Genomic DNA, 25,372 nt, shown 5'->3' with positions numbered 1-25,372 from the left:
AAGATGATACCGGTACCGGTACATGTTTTTGACACATGGAGGCCAATATTTTTTAATATACCGTATATATTAACTTCAGACCATAACTCTACTGCAGTCTGATCTCTAACAATGTGTAGAGGTGTGCAGCATCGAGTATACAGCATAAAAACATTATCTTACATGCTTTTGATACATACGGTACGAGCAAGTACTCTACAACGCACTTTACTAAAATCTGTGTGACAGCTTTAGACTTGCATTCAATTCTTGCGTTTGTGTGAATGCGTTGCATCATGCATACTGAATAAACACATGATGATACATACTTTCATAACCTAGCTACATACGGTAGGTAAAGGTATCGTATTCTGTGATGCATCTCTGGCACGCAGAACTCTTCTAAGACGTGTTAATGTGGATGTACTGGAAGGCAACGGTGAAAATACTCTGACCTGGCAGGGCCATAGGGTATGAAGAATGAGAAACTGACTAGGAATTACAGTATATGTGACGTGGAAAAGGGGACGAGGAGCCCCCTTCAACCTTCCATCTCAGTTACAAACACTTCCCATGTCATTCTCCATTCCCTCAACAAGAGGTTAATGCTGTCTATATAATCATTTTCTGTTTGAAAACTTTCTCCAAATTTTAATATAATAGTCTGTACATAGCAGAGATAAAATGAAAAATACGTCGTGGGACTGAAGCTGTTAAACTGTAGACAAAATATATCCACACACTTTATAATTTTACTTAAAAAGTTCATCTCGCTGTGAAGACTCGCCCGCGCCAGTAAGCCTTTGGTGTGGACGTGCCCTAAGGATTAAGAGATGAGTGAATGTGTGTGGCATATTTTACTGAGTATGGTACCGGTAATGACGATGTCTCAATGCTTTGATAATTTCCTCTCTCCAATTACGGATTCTGGCCACCTGTGGAAACAGGGTAGGGATCATTATTTTAACAATGGATGCTAATAATTATAAACACAATGGAAGATAATATGAATGAAACTAGTGGTTATGGTGATGCCAGTGATGATGACGGCGATGATGACCATGATCAGGATGGTGGTGACGATATTAATGATGATGACATGAGAATGATGGTAATGATACAGATACTTGATATGTCCCTGATAATTTGGGGAACAACATATTACTGCAGTTATAATTTTTTTTTTTCACTCGTGAATTATTTTTGATTCATGAATTCCATATTGATTTTCGACCTAATAATCATTAAAACAGCTACCAACCTAGTACCCTAAGTAAATAAACTAAATAAATACATACGTAAAAGAATTTTAAATGAATTAAGGTCAAGGTTTTCAAAATCATAGTCTACAAAGATGAAAAAGCAAACACACAGCCAGAAGCGGCTAAAAACAATAAAGATGATTAATTCAAACGAAAGACAAGAAAAAATGAAAAACTACATAGATTATAGTTCCTTCACATTAACTTGGCCCAGGTTTTCGTCCTTTTGCAGCTTACTTCACGTAGTTCAGCACCCCATTACAAGACAATGATACGACTCTACAGCCTTTCCATAGCACTTCTTCGTGATTAACATACATTTTCTAGTGCTAATCTCTTGAAACAACTCATCAATGAAGATGGAATGATGGCAGTTTTAGATCAAGTTAGAGTAAAATGAAAGTAATGATACTACTGCTGATAAAAACAACAGCAACTACACACAAATACAGGATGGTTTGTAAATACCCCTCCACTACAAACTTACTGGTGGCATCTTAAGTTTTGATTGTATGGTTCACCCTGCTGGTGTGGGTGTGTGTGGGTGTAATGGTGGGAGTGGGAAATGAGAAATGATGCAGGACAGACAATGTTGAATGAGCTGTTCCCGCGACACACGAGAAACTGGCCGGTCGAGTGAAAGAGGAGCACTATACATGGACCACAGTATATTTTGTAGTGACCCTAATTTGTTTTTGCAAAAAAGTTAAGATACATGGTGAGATTTTGCACTGCCTTTGCCGTGTTCTTGATGCTGCTGGTATTGTTGCTGCAGCCCCAGGTTCATCTAGATGTGAACTCAGTAAATGAAGGAATCTACTCACTTCAACCGATCGCTCCCAGATGTCTTTTGTTGAGGTAATAATGAAGGAGGGTCTCTGACGTGATAGCGTAGTGCATGAGGTGCGTATGTGTTGTGGTGTCAAAGTTACATTGCAGTGTGAGCATAGCGGATTGTCTGCAAGTTGTGTTGGTATAATTGCAAGGAAGGTTGGTGACCGTATCATTAGTCTGGCTGGTTAGGTGTACTCTTGTCTGTCTGGGTAGGGGTGGATGTCTGGTAGTGGTTCATGAAGGATGCTATTTGGCTGAAAATTCTGGATGGATGTGGTGGCTGTGTTTAAGTACGTATGTGTTGGTGAAGTGTGGCAGTTGTGCTGGAAGGAGGAGGAGGGACTGTTGATGAAATCTCTGAGCAATGGTTGAGGTGTGTGTGTGTGTGTGTGTGTGTGTGTGTGTGTGTGTGTGTGTGTGTGAAGGGGGAAGATGCATCATAGAGTTACAAGGGTGGATGAGTCTTGAGCTGTGGCAATGAGGTGCGTACCTCTTATATTCATGATAGGTGATGAGACGCATTTTTTGCTTCTTGACGTACGTGGTCTGAAGAGGTGTTGTAAAAGCTGAATAAAATCACCTGGAAGTACCTTAGCAAACTTCAATACAGTGCGTAAATACATCATGGGAGTGAAAAGGTAAGAGAACAGGAACATTTTGCCACAGAAGCGTCTGAAGGTGAGCATTTCTTCACGCCCTACTTCACATCAGAGGAAGTGTACCATGACAACTTGATACATAAAGCCTAATGACAATTAGTACGATAATACGGGGAAGCTGAGGAAGGACGCTTTCATGTGGTGGTACTGAAATACAACTGTGCGGCTCCTCTGCCCGATTATACAAACATCCCTTAACTCCCGTCCTATCCCCCAAGAGGAATGATGATGGACGGCAGGAAGAAAACCTCTGCCTGCAGTTTGCTGGGTTCACGATTCAGATGAACCTACGGCTACAAAACTACTACTATACGCGTTTTACTCAACTTCGCCTAAACCTGCCATCACTCCATCTTGAATACCGAGTTGTAACAACAGATTAACGCTTGAATATGATGCTGGTTACTAGGAAGTGTTATGGAAAGGATGTACAGCCATATCAATGTCTTTTTCTCCCACTAATCTACATGAAATGGGCTGTGAAAGGATGAAAATCTGGGCAAACTTAAAAATGAATAAAAATTAATACGGGAGTGTCGCAGACATTATGCTTTATTCACTTTACTGTTGGCGCAAAACTGCACAACTCTCCATCTTCAATCCTGACCTAGAACATGAAATTAACACTTGACTATGACGCCAGTCACGAAGTGCCATGGAAAGGATGTTGACCCTTAATGTTGTCTTTATCTGCCACTGAGCTAAGCAAAACATACTGCTAGAGGTCAAGACTGCCTAGTTCAGGTAAAAATTCAGCATGATGCTAATCACAAAGAAGTGCCATGGAATCGACACTCAGTGTAGCCTTTTGCCGTCGAACTACGTGGAAGCGGGGAAAGTGTGTCATTTGTGTGCTGTGAGCTGACGATTTCGCTGTATTTTTCCCTTCACTGTTGATGGCTAGTCATCATTTTATAAACTGTTTCACTCTGTAAAATTACGGTACCCTTTTATGACAATAAATTACACCGACAATAATTCTCTGGGAAACGGCGTGACGCTAGGTGGCTGTCTTTCCCAGGTTGATATACTGTAGGTATTGGCTGCTTTAAAGGATTGGTTTACTGGCAAACTTACTCGCATGTGGTTAAAATTACGTAAGATCTGGGGTTACGTGCAGTTAGGCCTAGGTTGTTAGGACGCACAGCCGTGTCCAGTCGGCGAGATCGTGTGAAAACAAGCTGCCGCGGGCGTCCCAGGCACAGACTATCACAATAACAACCAAACCCGCTGCAAAAGGACAAGAATCTTCGCCAAGTTAAATTGCGTACACCATTGTTATTTCCAGGCACTATCGGCGACTCCAACGAACTTTTTTACTTCACTATTGATGCTATACTCATTTAACTCTAATTTGGCCAAAAATTGCACTCTCTCCGTCTTCAATACTCTGTAACAGATTAACACGATGTTCGTATGGAAGAGATGCTATGGAAAGAATGCAGTGCCGTGACATTACCTTATTCTCCCACTGAGCAACAAAAAATAAGTTGCAAAAGGACGAAAATCTGGACCATGCTGAAGTACAAAGATTAAAGCATACTCAGTTTTCATAATAGGTAGCCGTTACTCATTAGTACTTAGAATTACACATGAGTTTTTCCAACCTACCTTTTCTGTATCATATCCCATTTTCATTTGTGCTCTTCCTCTACCACCACGTACGTTGTGTGCTGTTTCTTGCAAGACCTCTTTAGCAAATTACGGATAACCACACTATAATACTCTAACGCAGGACAACACTCACACACACCTAGAAGGCATGCCTCAAGTTTGACCGGACCGGAAGGCAACACAACATCCACCCTCGATAGCCAAAGGGTCACTGCCGTGCCGCGCGAGCGCAGGGTTGCCAGATTCTTGTGACCAAAAGTAGCGGAAGCAGGCCTCAAAAGTAGCGAATTTCGTTATATAGTAGCCCAACATCTCTCTCTCTCTCTCTCTCTATGTAAAAGTATATACATACAGACGCAATTAATTTAACTTTGCACAACTTACCAGTTGAATTCTGCTCCAGTACTCCTGTAAGGTTGTTTGTTTGAAGTAATCCTAAAGTTAATTAGCACAACTCCTTAATTACTGGAACTAAATTAACTTCTTTTCCTTAAATCATTTCATTTCCTTTTACATTACTGTTTTCTTAACAAAACATAACTCTTTCTTACTGTCTGAATTTCGTAATTTTTTCAACTTAACGAAAGTATTTTTCGAACTAAAGGAAAGTATTTTCTTGCACCTCATTATAATTACATATTTAAATCGAGTCTCCATGCCCACGTCTTTACAGATGAAGATTATCAAGAAGGTCTTCTTCTTCTGCATCCACGACCACATCTTTGTATATTGAAGAATCATATTGCAGCATAGATGTGGGTGGGTCAAATGATGCACAGCAAGTCCCTTTTTCTTCAAGATATGTTTTGATTCTCAGGATTGATGTCAATAGCTCCAGTCCCATTCGATTTCTTAGTTTAGTTTTCACTGATGTGACCCTTGAAAATACCCTTTCAACCAGGGCATTACTGATTGGTAAGCTGTATATTTTCAGTGCAAACTCAGCAAGGTCAGTCAGCATTGGCTCTCCAGCAGCATTCTTGACAGTCATGGCTTTGGTCCAAAATGACGAACCAGATATTGGAATTTGCCCTTCACAAATGTTGGCCCAGTCAATCGTTAACAGTAGACGCCACTGGCCTTCAATTTCACTAAGGTTAGACTGGTCAGCAAGAACTAATGGAAGTTCTGAAAATGGTGGCCGTGTGTGGCTAAGGCATATGCTAGGTGACAGGTTTTTCACTTTTTTCAAAGTTTCAGCATTACTAAGAATACGAGAGAGTTCTTTGCAAGCTCTCACTAAAATTTATGGCACCTTTCTCGAATATTCTGATACTTTTCATGGGTTATTGCACTGTCTTGCTCATAATGGCCAGAAGATTAGAAAATTCGTGGCCAAAGTCCACTTTTTCCAGGGGCAGATGAGTGGAACTGAAGTTCATATTAACATCAAGCTTTGCATGATCAGGATGCATAATTCTTCTAAGCATTCCAAGAGTGAAGTTTTCTAGGTCAGTGTGAAGGCTACACTGATCTGCCTCATCTTTCTGATAGAGCAAATTAATCCTTTCAAAATCACTTAGGATTGGCTTAAGGAATGTGAAGTAAAGCTTATTGGCAGGGTCAGAGTACATTGAAAATAGCTCCCTTGACACATATTTATCATAAGAGGAAGAAGCTATTTGGTAATGAGTTGTTAAACAATCCCACTGATCTAAAAGCCGCTTTACACTATTGCTCCTTGCAAACCATCGTGTTCCTGACAAAGGTATCAGTTGCAAGGGATCTTTCCCATCATTTATAAGTCTGTATATCTCTAGATAACTTTCTTTCCTTAATGAAGATCTGTGGAACCAATTGTAGGTTTCTCTTATCATGTAGTCGATGTTGGAAGGCAATTCATCAAATGCATGAGAACAGGCCAAGTGCAAGGAATGACATGTGCATTTGATAAGAATCAAATTAGGGATATCCTTCTTCATCAAAGTGTAAAGTGAATGATGAGATCCACACAGGTTTGATGCCCCGTCCGTGCCAATTGCAAAACACTGCTTCAGATCAACTCCAATATTGCCAAAATAATCTTTTAGGTGTTGATACAAAGCTTCAGAGGTAGTGCTTGTGACTGAAATTAGTCCCACAAACTGAGATGTGATCCTATTGCGTCTAGCATTATAATATCGAACACAGACACACAAATGTTTTTCACATGCAATATCAGTCGACTCATCTATAATGAGAGAGAATGACGCCTTTTTCAGATCATTAACTTGTTCATTAAGCATGGCTGGTGATATGACTTTCTTGATATGAGCACTGCACTTCGTTCTGTGTAACCGCAAATTGAAGGAGCTTGCACCAGAAGTTGAAGGCATTCCTGCTTTCAAAATTTCACTCAAGTGATCAATGGACTGAATAGAAGAATGACATGCAATATATGCAGACAGACGAATTTCAAATTTTGTAAGTCTGTCTTCCTTCTTTGATAGAACAGATTTGATGGTCATCTGCTGACTTACTTTCGATATATTTTGTCTGTGCTTTAATGATTCACTGTGTTTCTTTAAATCACTTCTGTGAGCCCTTATGTCAGTCTTACAAACTTTACAAAATGCCTTATTTCCATCTTCTTTCACTTCAACCAACCACTTTTCAAACAGGGGATCCTTTAACCAGGACATTTGAAATGTTTTCTGGTATTTAGCCCACTTCCCCATTTCTAGTTGTTTATCTTAACACAACTTTTTCCCAAAGTAAGAGAGATTACTTCTCTGTGGCACTCGAGAGTACTTCAGGCAAACTAAGGGCTCAGGCAGTCAGACGGAGGCATGCCACTGTCCTGCCTTACGAACGTCCAGCACACAACTGACGGATGGTAATCTCACATGTTCAGTTTGAATTAAATAGCCAATCAAGGATTAAGACGAGAGTGCGGGAAATTTAAAGAGGGAGGATATGACAAATAATAAATCATAATCTTTGTGGGTCTTCAAAAGATAATTATATCATATTCTAAATGATACATAATCACTAATCAATCTTTGACTTTCGTCTCATTAGAAGACCAAATTAGCCCAACTTATTTTTAAAATAGCCCAAAAAGTCGCAAGTAGCAAAATTCAAAATCTTGTAGCACAGGGCTTCCAAAAGTAGCCCAATTCGCTACTTGTAGCCCAATCTGGCAACCCTGCGCGAGCGGCGAGCCATGAAGCCAGTGTTGCCAACTCCCAAAGATCTCTCCGCCCTACGCAGTGAAGTTACGCTACATTTTCCTTCATTACCTTACAGCTTAGGATGAAAATATTATCATGCTAGTTGGTAGTTTTTATTTATATGTCGGTATATGGCAACAACAAAAAAGTGTAGTTTCTCTTTAGTGCAAGACTAGGCATACAAATTATCTTCCTGCAAAAACAACAGTTAGAATATAATTGTGGAGCATAATATCTTCCTGCAAAAATAACAATTTAAATTATTAATGTCGACATCGGGCCTCTCTAAATCAAAATCAAGCTTCTTTTGAAAAATAAATAAACATTCTTAAAATTTTATTAGAAGTAATTTTGTATCTTTTTTCAGCCCAAAACAAGAATATTGGAGGCACCTAGTTTTATTTTACGAATCATTCTACTGATTTTTATATTTTTGAATGCATACATAGATACATTATATAGATTGTAGTGTTCAGCTTTGATTGGCTTATTTCTGCAATCATCTTCCCTTGTCATCATGTCAGACTTTGCTTCAAGAATAGCATTTTCTGTAATAATGGGTGACTTATTACTTATCGCTGAAGTTTTTCTTTTGACAATGTAGACTCTAGAGGGTAGTAGAGAATTTTTTAAAAGAGTACCTTTTTAAGTATATTCCCTTTCCGTATACTGTATCATTTATCTTTTGCTGCAAAATAGGTCACTCATACGAAAAGGTCGTAATTACCCTACGTTTTGCTCAGACTCTGTGAAATTACCCTACTGCCCTACAGACCAGGAAATGAGGTTGAATTACCGTACGTTTAGGGTAATTACCCTGCGGTTGGCAACACTGCACGAAGCTTCCACGGGCCAAGGCCGCAGATGTGTTGTGGGCGGAACCTTACAGGTGACGTTGCAGAGGTTGTCAGCGCACGAACAGCGTATGTTGCAGCGAACGACTTACCAGACTCTCATCCCTGCTGAGACTGCTAGGATTTCGTTAGGAACTCGAATTGCCAATATCGTTAGACAACATTTTAAATATGGCTAGAATTGATGTTAAATTTTTCTTGAAATATCGACTTCCAGGAAGAAGTACGTTAAGACTTCGACTCTAAATTGTTGTGGATATCTGTAAAATGCTAAACTGGCACCAACTGCTTTGCCCTTCCAGTCACTTGTTTATTGTTCTTAGTACACAAAACTAAACATCAGTAGAAATAAAGCCAAAATATCTTAAACAACCACTAAATATTGATAAAAGTTCCAAAATGTGTTAAATTCTATACTGCTGGTCTTCTGCGTCCATTTCAGCAGTTACTTCAACAAAGAAGGGATGAGGCTACGGCATACCTAAGGTCTGACTTGGCTCATATCTCTGATTGGGGTAAAAGTAATCTTGCTGCTTTTCATGCATCAAAAATTCAGTTCTTACATCTTTTAACCCATCAAAATTTACCACAGGAACATCCTCTAATTTTTAACAATATCCAACTGAATCCTGCATTATCTTTGAACATGCTTGGGGGCTCATATCTCGGGATATATCTTGGAAAGATCATACTACCTCTTGTAAACTCTGCTTCATAGAGATTATGTGTGCTAAGCTGACTTCGTACCTTCATTACCCTTGCACAGTTGCTGACTTTATACACGGGTTTTATTCGCCCCTGTTTAGGGTACAACTCTCAAGTGTGGGAAGGCTCCCCACATACAGCTCTTCTCAGTAGGGTGGTCAAAGGCTTTTTCGTCTCATTAACTCTCCTCCTCTTACTGGCTCCCTTCAACCTCTGCCTCCCGCACTGTTGCATCTTTCTTTTCTATCGCTGCTTCAGTGGTCGCTGCTCCTCTGAACTGTGCTTGCATTCCTCAACCTCGAAGCCGGGCGCGTGAGCAACAGACTCATCCCACCATTACTCCCACTTCTTCATGTATGCAACAGGTCAACTCTGGAACTGTCTCTGTTTGTATTTCCTACTTCCTATGATCTCCAGTCTTTCAAACGCAGTGAGTCCAGGCATCTAGAAATGAACAGATATTGAATTTGGCTCTCTTTTGTATTGTTTTTGTTTTCTTCTTGGAAGGAAAGGTTTGCGGGCTCCTGACCTTTGGTTCCTTCTTCCTTGCACACAAAAATAGTTGCATACATCCGTAACAAGTACTGAACTGTTACTGACACTCCACGATGTTGATGGTTTACCACTTTTTACAGACTTCCACAACTATTTGTCATCAAAGTTTGAATACCTATCTATCTGTCTATTGCCAGACGCCATAATCCCGTAAGGGGTGGCCATTTGACTTTATTTGTTTTACGGGGAGGGGCACTAACCCTCCACCAACCAACTTGTTGACACGTAGGGAGCACGTATGGTTTGGTTATATGGTTACCACCCAGAGTTGTAAATGGTTTCTTGGCTTACAGGAAACCATTTGGCTTGTCACTCAATGTAACGCCACCTGTAAAGGAAAGAAAAGCAATAAGAAGTGACAGGAAAGATGGGAGAAATAGGAAGAGAGGAGAGGAGGCACAGAAAAAGAATGATGAAAGCTAAGGAAGAAGTAGGCAGCACTACATCAAGTGATTGGATGTTGGTAGCCACCACCAGTGTCAAAACTAATTACACTGAAGAAGTTTTGTTAATATTTAGCAATATTTTGATAGGTTATCATAATTTTTAGCGATATTTACAATTTTGAGTACATAAATCTAGTGGTATTTACAGATTTGGGTACCTAGCTATATTCTAGCCGTCTGGGCTGGCACAAGAAGATGTTGCCAAGTCGTTCGTTGCAAGATGCGCCATTCTGCTGGTACGCCAACGCCCAACAATCTTCCCTGGGCCCTTTCCAGCTTTGCCAACTTAGCGCGTTTGAGACATTTAGCGCGAAAAATAGTTTGGATTTTAATCAATAGCTGGAGCGTTTTGAAGTGTTCAGTTTAACCCGAAAGTCTAAATTGTTCACCTGGAGCTTAGCGCTTTTTCAAGTTCAGTTTAGGGCTTGTCATGTTCTTCGCTTGGCAACACTAGCAGGCTGTTTTCGCTCGAGTCACGCTTGGCCATGGCTTGGCTCGTCAGTGACCATGTGTTAGTGAGGGGGTGGTGTTGTGTCGCCCCACGCTCTCTGGGAAACTTTCAGGCGTGCTCTCTAGCAGGGTGTGATTTTTGTTCCATGATGTTTTTGAAGTGTTATGTTGTAGCTATCTGTAATACTCCAATTAGATCTTGTAAGAAATAGCATACACGGTACTTGGAAGTGGAAGAAGACTATAGAACGATGGATTACAAATGAAAATGGGATATGATACAGAAAAAGATTGCTAAAACCTATACAGTATATGAAGCACAAACGTAAGTATTAATGATCAACGGTTACCTGCTATGACAACTGAACATGGTATACTCATTTTTAATTTGGCCCCGAGTTTCCTTTTGTAGCGAATTAAAGGTTCCCTAGGCAAAAAAAAGTACTGAGTTAGCGTTCTTTTCGTAGCGCTTATTTGTAACTAGCATAATATTCTAATATTAATCTGTCGCATTAACTGTAAATTGGAAATGAAGAGATGGCAGTTTTAGGCCGAGTTCGAGTAGAATGAACATAGTAGTGAAGTAAACGAAAATGGAGTTTCCGAAAACAAGTCGCCGATGGTGGCTGATATGGACGGTAATTAGCTGTAGCTTTTGTTGTACCACGGTGATGTTTGTCTTTCTGCAGCCTATTTCACGTAGCTCAGTGGCAGGAAGACAATACAGCGGCCCAACTATCTTTCCATGGCATCTCTTCGTGACCAGCATCGAGCACTGCGCACTGTGCTGAAAGAAGTTTCATTACCGATATCCGATACCACTACTTGGATCAGTATAGTTACTGCCATTACAGCTTTTATTTATTTATTTTTTTTTTTGGAGGGGGCTAAATAGTACACTACCGCTACTGTAGCCGTTTTCGTTACTGTATGCAATAATTGTCTCGTTACTGTATATGCAGTAGTTATATTCCGGCACTCGGTACTGGTGCTTATATCAGTATATCCCAAATGCAAGTTACGGCTTTCTTTGGGTGAGACTCGTTTAACATTAATTCACAGGAAATACCTGATCATAGAAAAAGCCACATGAAAATACCAAATTAGTTTTTTGATTACCGGTACCAAATGAAAATTATTGTTGTAAATATACAATGTAACTACGAGACATACTAATCATGTACTATAAGCATTAACAATACCCACAGGAAATATACTGTAGTACGAGGGGCGTTCAAAAAGTTTTGGCAACAGAGTAATAAAAGCAAAATTGATAGAGATACATTTATTGAAGCTCACACTCCTTCAACATACTCTCCTCTAAGGTTTACACCCTTCTGGAGCCGTGTCATCCACTTGACAAAGCACTCCGAGTACTCAGAAACAGGTGTACTCTTCAGTTCTGAATTTATCCCCCTGGCAAGGTCCTGTTCCCTTCGAAGAGGATCCCAGCGAGTTTTTCTGGCAACTTAGGAAATAGCCAAAAGTCACATGGTGCCGTCCTAACCTGGCACCATGTGACTTTTGGTAGAAAATGTATACTGCTTTATTGAAAAAAAAAAAAAAAAAAACTATTGAGTTATCACCCTGTAAGGAATGCTTGTAGTTTTGAGAGTAAAAAATTAAATATACCTACAGATCAGTGACTAAATAATATTGATAAGGAGTGACTGCTATAACCCCAGACCCCAGGCTGTTCATGGCACAATACACAGTTGTTTGATGAAAGGATGGCTCTATGGAAGTTATTCCTACAAATTTTATGGTTAATTTAACAATATTCCGATATTTATTGATGCATAAAAAAAAAAAGTAATTCCAACAAAACAGAATGTCATCTTCAAGCGAGGCAGAGAAAGTATCGTATATAAATTTAGTTTGTAAAATACTATTCCTACAAATCTGAGTCGTCGCTCTGTAAGGAATTCTTTTGGATTTATTAGCAGGGGTACCTGGCGTTGCCGGGTCAAAAAGGCGAACACTCAGTCCTATTTGTTCTAGTTCAATCTTCTCCAGAATGACCATGCACCTCTTATGATTTTGAAGAGGGATTATAAAGAGGTCCAGAAACTTTCTGTTTCAGCTTTCACAGACTAACGCACAGTATTTGTGCGCACCTGTTTACTATTAGCGATGACCTCAAATGACCTCCGACCGGTAACCCCATGACCTCGGAGGTCAGCGTCACATAGCCTATGTCCGAATTGAAGGTCATGTGAGTCTCCATGCCAAAGATTGGGCTGCTGGGTCCAGTCGTTCGAGCATGTATTACCGATGACCTCATAATTTCCGACCAGTGACCTCAAATGACCTCGGAGGTCAACCTCACAGCCTGTGTCCGAACTGGAGGTCATGTGAGTCTCCATGCCAAGAATTAGGCCGCATTGGTACCTGGCGTTGCCCCGGCCAAAAAGGCAGACACTCTACCGGTGACCTCAAATGACCCAGATCTGAATTTTGACCCTCCTAAAACCATCCTTGGGTCACCCTGATTCAGTATATGGGTCTGGGGGTCTCTGGACTTTGGTTTGGGCGTGATTGAAGGACAAACAAACAAACAAACGGCGGCTCTTTTGTATATATAGATTGACAGGTAACAAGAAATTCCATACAGGTGTAGTACCTCGCAGCAAGTGTTAATGTATATTCCCACAGTGTGAATTATTGTCAGTTATTTAATGCTGACCGATTTATTGATGGGTAAAACAGTAATTACTACAAATCTGCAAATTATCTTGCTGGTGAGGTAGAGGTGTTATGGATTTATTGAGCATGAGAGTCTAATTGGTGGGTTAACGCACACGCTGCCTGCTGCTGCTGTGCGATTGGAGCATATACACTCAAACGTCGATTTAAGTGACTAAATGGGGAATCAACTTGTCCCTTACTTGAAAATGTCCATTGTTTTACCTCATATAAAGACAATCTTGTTAAGAAATGCAATGATTGTTTCACTTATCTTACTTATATGATTAAGAATATTATTTTACAGGTACTGTATAAAGAAACATATTAATACTTCAAGCAGCAGACTTTTTGAATGGTCCTGTCCGTTTGTCAGGTAGAGTATGGAGTCCCTTAAATCCAAAATCCCTTAAATGGAGGTCCCTTAAATCGAGGTTTAAGTGTAGATGTATAATAATAATAATAACAATAATAATAAATGATGATCATGATAATGATGCAGTGATCATTGGTGGTCGTTCATCATGTGATCCTATCTTGCCCCATCAGCAGTGTAGGGGTCCGGGACTACACAGTGTGGTTTGCATATTGCCTCCGCCAACGAAGTTGGAGGAGATTTTGTATTCATCCGTGCCTGTCTGTTTGTCTCTGTGTGGACAGTATAAAAAAAAAAATTGTAATTAAATGAAATTGTGGACAGGTGGACACTGGGTCAAGGATGGGTTGGTAAGGTGTAGGGGTGGAGTCGCATCTGGATGCAGGAATAAATCATAAATATTATTGGCGTTGGTGGAGGTTTGCCTTCTCTGAGATTGTGTTGTGAAGGCAGGCTAAGACTATTAATTACCTTCGCCAACGACGGTAGACGGAGGTTGGTGAATAAATCATAAATGGCGTTGACGGATGTAGGCTATGCGCCCTATGAGTGCTTTCTCGTTGTTCCTGCGCGATGAGATTTAATTCGGTTTAAAGGGAGTCCTCTTGTTATCTTTGAAGACAGCGTTTACTCATTGATAAGAACAGTGTGTGTGTGTGTGTGTGTGTGTGTGTGTGTGTGTGTGTGTGTGTGTGTGTGTGCTGATGAGTTCTCTGTTGGCAGGTACCCGGCATATTACTAAAAGGTTGAATAGTGCCTCGTGTATTGCTGTGTCTTTATCTCACAACTTTTCACATCTTAACCTCTTCAATATAGTAACTTTAACAAAAATTCTTATTTTACGGTGTCATTCAGTTTAGGAGAGATTTTTGAGCTTGGCCTTCCAGTTTTCATGAACCCCTTCACATAAAAAAGTCTCCCCAATGATGAATGAAATGGTCTGGACGCAGCAAGAACAGAATTAAAAAGGCGTCTCAAAGTGGAGAGGATGACAGTGTCTCTAGTTTGGTTGTGAAATAGCTTAAATGAAATTATAAGCAGTAGCATAATTATATACACGCTTTAATTTGAAGAATGTATCCTAATTATGGAACTAGGTCAGTGCTCTGCTTTTCATCATTAGTGACATCTTGTTCTTTTTCTCTTTCCAGATTAACACGGAACTGCACCAGAGAGCCCTACATACCGGCAGTTATCATCCACCTGACCTCATTAGGCCTTGTGACCCCTGGAATGACCCAGTGACCCAGCCTGTGTGTCATCTTGCCCACTGACCTCTCATAGCCTACATGCTCTCAGACAGTGACGCGTGTTGTGTTGATATCGCCGCGTGTCTTGTATTTATATCTTCGCGTGATACCCAGAGCTCTACACGTGCTCTGTACTTGCAGGTCACAACTTCGTATCTTCAGTGTCCTATGAGCTTACTATCTGGTGACAGTGGTAGTGAATAATTTTATTTACTATTGCCACGTGGTAATTCACACGTGATCTTGGCCAGTGATTCAGCTGTGTATATTTACATTAACCGCGTGGTAATCTACACGTGTTTCCTCGCTGGTGACGCGTGTTTGCTTACTCATTGTCACGTGGTAATTACTTGACACACGTAGTTCGCTATTGACTCGGCTGTGTATGTTTATCATCTGTGTTACCAGTGTCAGCCTCTCATGACCAGTTTTTTGTGCCTTTGCTGACCGCGTTAACCGGTTTCAGGTAGCAAGAAGTGGCAAGCCTAACGGTATAGGGGAAAAAATAGACTTGAGTGAACGGGTTGTGCGGAATCGCGTCAGAAGACAGAGAAGGTGATTTGACGTGCCACGGTGAACGTGGGTCAGAGTTACATACAGTGAACGTAACAGTGAGATAACGGTGCAGTTTAGTGAATGTAGAACGAAAACGTGACAGATAAGTGTGCGGTGTAGGCTATGTAGCTAAAGTGAACGCAGTCGGAGTACAGAGTGATAGATACACACACTTGGTTTGAAGGATATTTAAAGTGAAAGAATGGTGACGTAAGCGATGATGAAGCAAGATTGAAGTGCTAGTAACCACAAACAAAAGAATCTGCTACAGTGAAAGAGTGAAAAAGTTAATAAGCGACATTTGAGAAACGTTTGAAGTTAATGCGACAATACTACCAACGAACGGTTGCTGTAAAAATCAGTGTGAAGCGTTACTAGCGACAAAGGAAGTGTGAATATTTAACTGTCGCATTGATAGCGGGGTATTATTAGCGTCAGTAAAAGTGTGTGGTAATAATAACAATAGTAATAGCCTTTGAAGTTAATAGCTGTCAGTAAGTGTCTGGACATTTACAAGCAAATATAATCAGGTGTGACGAGTTACAAGCAAACTGTAAAAAATCAATGTGAAAAGTTACTAGCGACAGTGAGGAGAACCATGACAATTAGTGTTTGAGTAGCCAATGTACTATTTGCGGTAGCTAATAAATAAAGTACTCTGTGAAGGTACAGTACTAGGCAATTCATTTAATGATTATGAAAATTTAGTAGCGACAGTGAAAGAAGTGTGCACTTGAAGGATACTGTCTTGGGAGATAACCTTGTGCCGGCAGGAAAACAGTGGGAAAACCCGGGTCACCATGAAGACTGCCACCCTCTTCTCACCGTTCTGCTTAGGACCCTCTCCTTCTTCATGAGATGCCAACAGGTGAGTAGGAGGAAGTGAGTGGTTTTGATTCTCTCTCTCTCTCTCTCTCTCTCTCTCTCTCTCTCTCTCTCTCTCTCTCTCTCGTGTGTGTGTGATACATAAACACTCAGCATATCTATAAAACACATCATTGTTAACCTTACCCTCAGGAGAGGTCTTCCCTAAGCTGTACGGTGTAAGAATGTTTAAGGATAGGTAATATCAATAGGTTAATATAAAGACATTGTTCAGAGGGAGATGACGACTGATACTGTAAATGGTTTCAGTTTAGGAAATATGTTCTTACTAAATAAACTCGTCAGTAGATATCACTACTGTAGCTATAGCCTAATGGATCCTGGGGTTAAAACACACACACACACACACACACACACACACACACACACACACACACACACACACACTTCATAGCTCTGAACTGCTTTAATTGTGGAATATGTTTTTAATGATTTATTACCAAGGGGCTTAGGCTTAATAGTCAAAAGTACCTGTAACTGTACGATAACGAACTATATAACGTGTTTGTTTACTCAACATGTTTGGTCTTTGATGACCTCTCTCTCTCTCTCTCGCTCTCTCTCTCTCTCTCTCTCAGTCTATCTGTCTATCAATCTGTGTAATTGCCTACTTCATTTTTTAATTCCCATGTATTTGTCTATCTGGCTACCAGTATTTTTTATCAGTCTGTCTTTACTTCAGTGTACCTTATCCACTTCACGCTTATACCCAATATTAACTCTGCCGGTATTAATCAGTATAGCCTGTCCCAGCCGCTGAGTAGGCTACATCAGCTCATTCTGTAGCTATTTAGAGGTCTACCTTTGTTTCCTCTGTCCGTCGAATTAAAATGCAGTGCCTTTTTACTGTGCTGTTTTAAAAACATCATGCCTGTGTATACAACTTATACGGTATGCATATCCTATTTCATAGCTGAATGTGACTAAGTTAGCACATAAGCACATAAAATAAGTGCAGGTAGCTCTGGTATACAGTGTAATTCAACATTTATTCATTACCGGCATTTACTGTAATCACAGCAACAACAATGGTTCTCTGTTTACTCTCCACTTGACGCCGTTTTAGGAGTCGGTTCGTTATCGGGCCACCGGATCCACTGGCGCTGGTTTTCTTGAGTTACTGGCGTTCTTTCGCGATTGGTTGTGGGTCTAGCGACTGGGTGTGTTCTTGCGATTGATTGTGGTTTTCTAGCGATTGGTTCTGGTTTTTGAGTGACTTGTGGCCAGGTGTTGTGGTGACTGGTGGCATCATCTCGCTGTTTGCTGTTATTTTCTGGTGATTAGCGGTGTTTGTCTGGCAAATTCAGCCAATGGTTTATGTAAAAATAGCGTCAATATCACCTTTATTATTTAGGCATTTTGACTTATTGGTGTTTTTCAGACTTTCACAGCCCTCCGACGGTAGCGGAGGGGAAAAGAAAAGAAAAGAAAAAGGAATCGTGTGGTGACGGGGTTAATAGATACAGGCTTTTTGCCCTCCACCTGACAAAGTCAGAGGATGGTGTTGTTACCCATGGGATCAATAGGTGTCCATCAGCAGAGTTGGGCGGCAGGGCAGCTGGCCGGACGTAGAGATATTGTTTCCAGGCCAGAACTCAGAAGTATTCACTATAGAGTTATGAAATTTCACATGGTTATGTGTCTTATATTGAAGTGGTGTCTTCTGGTAGGTAGAATGCTTTTTTTTTTTTTTTTTTTTTTTTTTTTTTTAAAAAAAGTAAATACCGGTAATTAAAAATTAATTTTTCGTTTACGGAGTAAAACACAAAAACTATACAGGTAGCTACTGGCTTCAAACCCTCCAGGAATATGTGTTAATATGCCTCCTGGTGCCTTTTGTTAGTTAGAATGACATGAGATCATATAATGTCATGAAATTGCAAAAATATCGTACATAAAACTGATTGTTTTATGTATTTGTCTATTAACACTGAGCAGCTATTACACCTATGAGGCAGAAATTGTTCATGGTAAATTATTATATGAATACTGGTATCTAATTAAGTACAGTACATGGAGTTTCATGACTGTAGGCTGCCGTACCTATAAGCCTATGTAACGATAAAACTTGGCTGCCTAAATGAAAAAAGCATGAGTCATGTTCATCAGATCTTCTAATAACTTATTTATTACCTGTGACAAACTGATGTGTTATACAGAGGGTGGGGGATGGGGTGAAGGCCGTTATGCGCTTGGTTTGGTGTGCCGGGAGGTGGGGGGGTATGTGCTTGGTCAGGGTGGAGTGTTGCAACAGTGTAGCATTGCCTGTGCTTATATGCTGAAGCATCAGTAGGAGCGCCCCTGTCCGTCACAGCCGTTCATTAACGTTTGTGGACGAGGAGTGCTGTTCCAATAGACTAGCAAAATTCCCGAGAAATTGCAGCCCTGATGGTCCCCGCACACATATTTAGTACCGTACTTTAGTAGCTACTTTCTCCACAGAGATGGATCCCCAAAACTGACAAAAAAATAATCATCTGGGGTACCAAGAGAGAGAGAGAGAGGGGGAGAGGGAGAGAGAAAAGAAAACGACATTGTAGGCCAGCCTCTCCCCACTGAAATCAGAGTGGGGAATTTAGTATCACTCCATTCAGGAATTTAATAATGATGGTCTTTAAACATTTTTGGTGCCCTGGGTTTCTGAAACATAGTTTGACGTCAGATAAAATGCAAAGTAGGTACTTTGCAGTCAGGGGGTTAAGGGTGAATAGGCCTATGCTGAATACTCCATGCCGTCCAATAACCAGGGGAAGAGTTCAGAGTCTTGTAATAGTTAATCACGAGCATGATATTATTATGTTTGTCGTATATTTCACTGGCTGTTATTCAGTCTGTTTTTGTTTTGAAGTGTTTGGTAGGTGTATTAGTATTAATGGAAAAAGATTACGGTACATGAAAGCAAGCAATCACGCTCGCAGCGCAAGCGATTAGCCTATGATGCCTGGGAACGCGTGTAGTGCTTGGGAGTGGGAACAGGTCAGGGGTTAGGGGTGAGTATCGGGATGAAGGTGTGGGTGTGATTAAGATTGGTTGGTGTGGGCAAGATTGAGACTTGATTCTTAACTTTTTTTTTTTTTCTGACGTTGGGCATAGACTAAATAATCCATTCCCTGAGATTAGCCGTCTTCCATCACATAAATCCGCATTTCAATGCAAAAAGCTTCCATTGAGTACTTGTCGCGAATGTCTCATGCCAGACTGATGTCACTTAATTAGCGGTTTATTTTTTTTTATAGCGTGTGTCTGTAGGTCTTACGAAAGATCAACCAAAGCCTATTAACGAAATTCAGAATAATTAGCTAACTGTTCCCTAACCCATCCAGGGATGGATCTTACGTCTTATCGGACCCCAACCCACTACTAGCTTTATCCACACCACCACCACCTATCTCATTGTACTGGAACCTTTCTTAAGTAGCCTGTATAAATAATGTGTGTATACCCGGTACAACCTTTGTGAGTACCGATACTGAAATTGGAATATATTGGCCCTATAAAAGTACCGTAACTAGAAGTGTTTGTAACAGTTAAAACAGGTGGTAGGTTATTGCAGTCAGTGTCTAGAACCATAGAGCCAAAGAGCAACGATACTGGCTTTGGCTTCTCCTGGTAGTCTGTAAAACTTTAAGCCAAAGAGCAACGATATTGGCTTTGGCCTCTCCTGGAAGTCTGTAGAACCTTAGAGCCAAAGAACTGGCTTTGGCCTCTCCTGGTAGTCTGTAGAACCTTAGAGCCAAAGAACTGGCTTTGGCCTCTCCTGGTAGTCTGTAGAACCTTAGAGCCAAAGAACTGGCTTTGGCCTCTCACAATAGTCTGTAGAACCTTAGAGCCAAAGAACTGGCTTTGGCCTCTCCCTGGTAGTCTGTAGAACCATAGAGCCAAAGAGCACCGATACTGGCTATGACCTCTCCTGGTATTCTGTATAGCCTGTTCAAGGTTGTGTATATACGGTGCTGGTAGTGATGATTATGAATAATAATTGCGTTGGATTATAAAACTGAGTTGGTAAGGTTAGGTTGGTGTGGGAGTGTGTAAGGTCATGGACAGAGAGTCACGCTTATCACATTTACCTGTTCTGTATTCTCACTTTCACCTCTACCACTATCTCATGTCATCTCTCATTATCTCCTTTCATTTCTCACTGTCTCGTGTCACCTACAAATATCATATCACCTCTCACACTGTATCATGTCATCGCTCACTTTATCATCTCTTTTTGTACCTGCTTTCACTTCTCTTGCCATAACCTTTCAGCTCTTGCAGTGCCACCTTCATCCCTCTATCTCATTTCATCTGTTTTTAGTTTCTCTCTCTCTCTCTCTCTCTCTCTCTCTCTCTCTCGCTATCTCTCTCTCTCTCTCGCTGGTACTTTTTTGGGATACCTTCACAGAATTTATCAGTCAGAAAGAAAACTTGTCACTTAGTTTCACATTCTTAAGTAATCAGTCACGTGCATTGGAACTTAGCACTCTCAGCTGAATAAAATCGTTGTCGGGTGGAACAGAATGCTGAAATCTACCGACTGTGAGAGGGGTTAACGGTGACAATATTAACACCCAGACTCCTACAACTCACACGAGTGCATAAAATCGTCTGGCGTTAGTTAGAATAGAATAATAGAGATCATCTTAGTCCCTGTGAGGGGTGTATAATAGTGGCAGTATTAACACTCTCTGGCTTCTTTGTCTTTCTGTCAGCTGCATAGAATCGTCTTGCTGAAAGGTGGAACAGAGTAACTACAAATATTTTGACCATGCAAGGGGTTATGGTAACAGTATTAACACTCTCTGGCTTCTGTGATTTGCTTTCAGCTGAATATAATCGTCTGGTATTAGCTGGAATAGAATAGTAGTGATCATCCGATCATGTATGGATTAATGGTGACAGATAACACTAACTTGCTTGTCTTAGCTGCATAAAATTGTCTTATTTTTAACTAGAATATAGTACTGGAGTTGACCCGACCTTGAGAGAATAAACGGAATTTACTGATGAAAGGAACAGCTCGAAAACATTGTTACATTTTCAATGACAGTTATCAATCAGGTCAACACTTCATTCCGACTGTATAATCATGGAACGCCTTTGGAATATTTAAGTTCGTAGGCTAAACCTTGGAAGTAAACTCTGTCAGGCTGCTGTGACTTATTCTCAGATGAATACATTTGCCTGGCCTTTGCTAATACCGATACTACAGTAATGTCGTTCCCACCACGAGAGAGAACTAGTTGCTAACCTCATTGTCATAGAATACGAGTAGTAAGTTTATATGCTTTGGAAATTGACTATTCGAGTGGTAATTTTTTCTTAACAGTGAAGAAAAGTACTTAAGTAGAAAGTCAAGTTTCATAGTCGTCAGTGTTCAATCACTTTGCTTTAAAATATCTTTGTAAACTTGATTATTACACAACACCGATGGTATGGGAGTTTATAGGTCTTGGAAATATAATTGGTTGGTAATTTTTCTTAGCAGTGAAGGAAAGGCGTTGAATACAGGATGGATTAAATGCGTTTGAGGCAAGAACAAGTAAATATAGAAGGTCATGGTATGGTAGTAAGGAAGTTCCAGGTGTAATGTATAGTTACACAAGAGGTAGGAGCCTCCAAAGACCACGGGGTGCTATTAGCAATACCGTATGTATGATGTCGCTCTTGCTGCTACCGGTGACAGACGATTTTATTAAGCCTTACGAGAGCTTGCCGTAATAGTGAACAGGTCAGGCTAATGAAGGCAATATCTAACTCATCTAGTTGGCAGGACTCCTAAGCTGAATAAAATCACTTCGAGGCAGCAGTACCAGTAGCTACCGTACGTCATTGGTAATAGGCTTGAGCTGCAACCCTAGCGTGTGAAACACTGGTGTGGAAATAGGTGCCAGGGAGCCTCCTATGACCACACGAATACACCACCACCACCACCACCACCACCACCACCATTCAGACTTCTTTTTCCACCTGTGAATAAGATGAGGCACAGGAACATGACAGCATTAACACCGTCCAGTGATATCAAGAATTCAAATATATACCTGCCTACAGAAAACAAACAAACGAGAGTTGCCACTAATTCCGAAGTCCACAGGAAAATAGCCTTAAGTGTGTTCCCTTTTAAAAAAAAAAAGCAATGCCGTGTTGGCTGAGTCCGTTATAAACATGGTACAGCCTACGTATCATGGCCTTTTGTGTGTGTGTGTGTGTACGGTACTTTTTTTAATGCTCATGTGGGTAGTCGCTTTTTGTCGTTATTTTTCGTTTTCAGATACCGTATCTATCTCATTTTTGTTAAACACATGTTGAAGTTTGAAAGTGCTGGGTGAAGATGATACATGTATGCACACTGGATCCAAAAAGTTTGGCCCAGGAGGGTGGCATTGCTGTCCTAGCGTAAAATGATTGGTGGACGTACAGTCGGCACCAAAAAGTCCAGTCGCATTTCCCGCTTTACTAATTTTCTTTCCATTACCGTACATTGTGAAATCAGTGTGGTGGATCCGCAGCAACCGAAGGCAGTGGCTTTATTTAACTAGCTATAGAATCATTGTAATCAGTGTTGGCTGCTGTGGATTCATCACACTGATTTTCAAAGACCTTGATGTGAAAGAGTAAGAGAGGCGACAGGAATTTTCGTACGGTACCGATTGTACCTCGTTATTTACCAAGGAAATAAGTCTGTTATCATTTTAACACTTATACAGCAATACATGGTAGGAATGGTTACAACCAAAGCAACAGTGCATACCTGTTCTCAATGAATACAGGTTTATCAACGTGGGCTGGAGTTATGTGGCATATTACATTAGCCACCACCTGTGGTGTATGATTGTCTCCCGTAAGTTGTGTACCCTTACTTTTTGGAGCAAGTGTACGTACCGGTATGAGAGAGAGAGAGAGAGAGATTGCTTCTCCTTTAATTGTATTGACCCTAGTATTACGGTATATATGAGTCAGCACCAGTTATATACAGCTGAATATTAGTCTCATACTCCTGGGAGTAATATTGCTTCCATTAATCCTTTAATGATTTTGTATTTTCGTCTTTTATTTAAGCTCCCACCGAACGATTTAACCCCTTCACTCCTATGACGTAGTTTGTATTTTGTGCTTCTTTCCGACACTTTTGTTCAGCTTAGGAGAGTTTCTGCATATATGTGGAGAAAGCTGCATCCTTCATCAGTTCCTTCAATTTGAGAAGCCTTTCCTAAGCTTAATAAAATCGTCTGGGTCATGGATGTTGTAAAAATAAACTAGAATATGACGCTACCAGACAGAAGGGGTCAGCTCAGTTGGCGAAGAGCTCTTGGAGCGAAAAGTGTCCCCGTCTGATTAAATTGTTTGTACCGTACTCGTTTTACACTAACGTGGCCTAAATTGCCATGTCTCCATCATGAATGCTGACCTGTAAGAATACAATGACACTAGAACGGGTAAAGTGAAAAGTGTTCCCGTCTGATTAAATTGGTTATACCGGTACTCTTTTTACACTAACATGACTTAAAATGGCCGTGTCTCCATCATGAATGCTGACCTGTAAGAATACACTGACACTAGAATGTGTTGCTTGTCATCAAGAAATTGCTATAGCAAGGATGTACAGCCTATTATTGTCTTTTTATGCCATTGAAATACCGGTATGTGAAATAAGCTGCGAAAGGATGAAAATCTGGGCCAAGATAGAGTAAGAAGAGTATAGTGAAATGTCCGATAAAATAAGAAACAAACAGAAGATAATTTCCCCCTCAACCCCGGTCCACGAAGGCAGTCCACAGACACAAGCAACAGGACAAAAACTTGTTGGACGGGGATGAGTACCCGGTACTGGATAGTGGTGTGCAATTGTATAGTTTTTTTTTTTGTGTGTGTGTGTGTGTGGTTTTCCATCGTGCATCATTTCTCTCTCTCTCTCTCTCTCTCTCTCTCTCTCTCACACACACACACACACACACACACACACACACACACACACACACACACACACACACAACGTGTAGCTATATCAGTCAGGCCTGGTCACTTTCATTCCCCAGATTCACAAGAAGGTAATTGATTTAACTTTTGCACACAGCTGTTTCAGAGCTACCCAACAAGGTTACGTGTAGCCTTTATTTTGCGTACATCTGTTTTTAATACTTTCTGACTCCCGGTTTGACAGTCAGCTTTAGAGAAGAGAATAGTTGATACTGATTTTCGTGAGACAAGAGCCTAGGCTGGATGATAACGTGTTGGTTTTAGCGAGATGGAGGGCAGATTAAGTCAGGCCTGTGACGTGTTATACAGGGAGGTCTGTATATAACGCTCCTCTTCCACTCCGCCGGGCGATTTCTCGTGTGTTGCGTGGACGGCTTAGTCAGTATTGTCAGTGTCTGTTCTCCATCGTGTATTCATAGGTTACTCCCACTGTCACACCCACGGCCACACCAGCAGACTGAGCCGCTCCCATAACAAGATACCAACGGGTATTTCTAGTGGTGTGGTATTTGCGGACCATCCTGTATAGGCTGTTTTGTTCATGTTGTCTCCGGACGATTTTGTTCCCCTTAAGATTGGCTATTCAAATTGCTGAAGTTCGATTCAGCCCTAGTACACCCTTTTACTAATAGAGATCCTTCATCAATGGAAGAAAATCGTTTGTTGGTAGCAAGAATAAAATGAAAAGTATATACGTCACCCTAGTGAAGAAGTTAACTATTTCAGTGGGAAAGATCGTTCCCTTAATGTAAAATCTTATATCCTTAGCTGAGTGTAATTGTCTGGTGGTGGTAGCTATAACATAAAGAGTGAGCTTCTTGTTCTGAAGAGACAGCAAAGGTAGTCATAAATGGTGGGATAGGAGGAGGGTACAGACGGTGAAATTAAAGATAGTGGTAGTAGACAGTGGTGTGGTGTAGGTTTGGTACAGTATAATTTATCGTTGCGGACACGCGTTATGGTAGCGTGTGAATGTTTACACAGCAAACTTATTGACCATAGCGTATTAAGAGGACAAACCTTGGAAGATGCTGCGAGAATGGCGTGAGATGAGAAGTACTGCGAGAGGAACTAAATCATAAATTTAGTAGTGAAGATAAAAATGGCTAAAGAACGACTGAAAGGTGACATGAGGGTGACAAAGAA

Source organism: Coenobita brevimanus, chromosome 107 (assembly GCF_032717465.1).
Source record: "Coenobita brevimanus isolate Jiangsu-jjx chromosome 107, ASM3271746v2, whole genome shotgun sequence".
NCBI lineage: Eukaryota > Metazoa > Arthropoda > Malacostraca > Decapoda > Coenobitidae > Coenobita > Coenobita brevimanus.
This window is presented reverse-complemented; position numbering follows the sequence as displayed.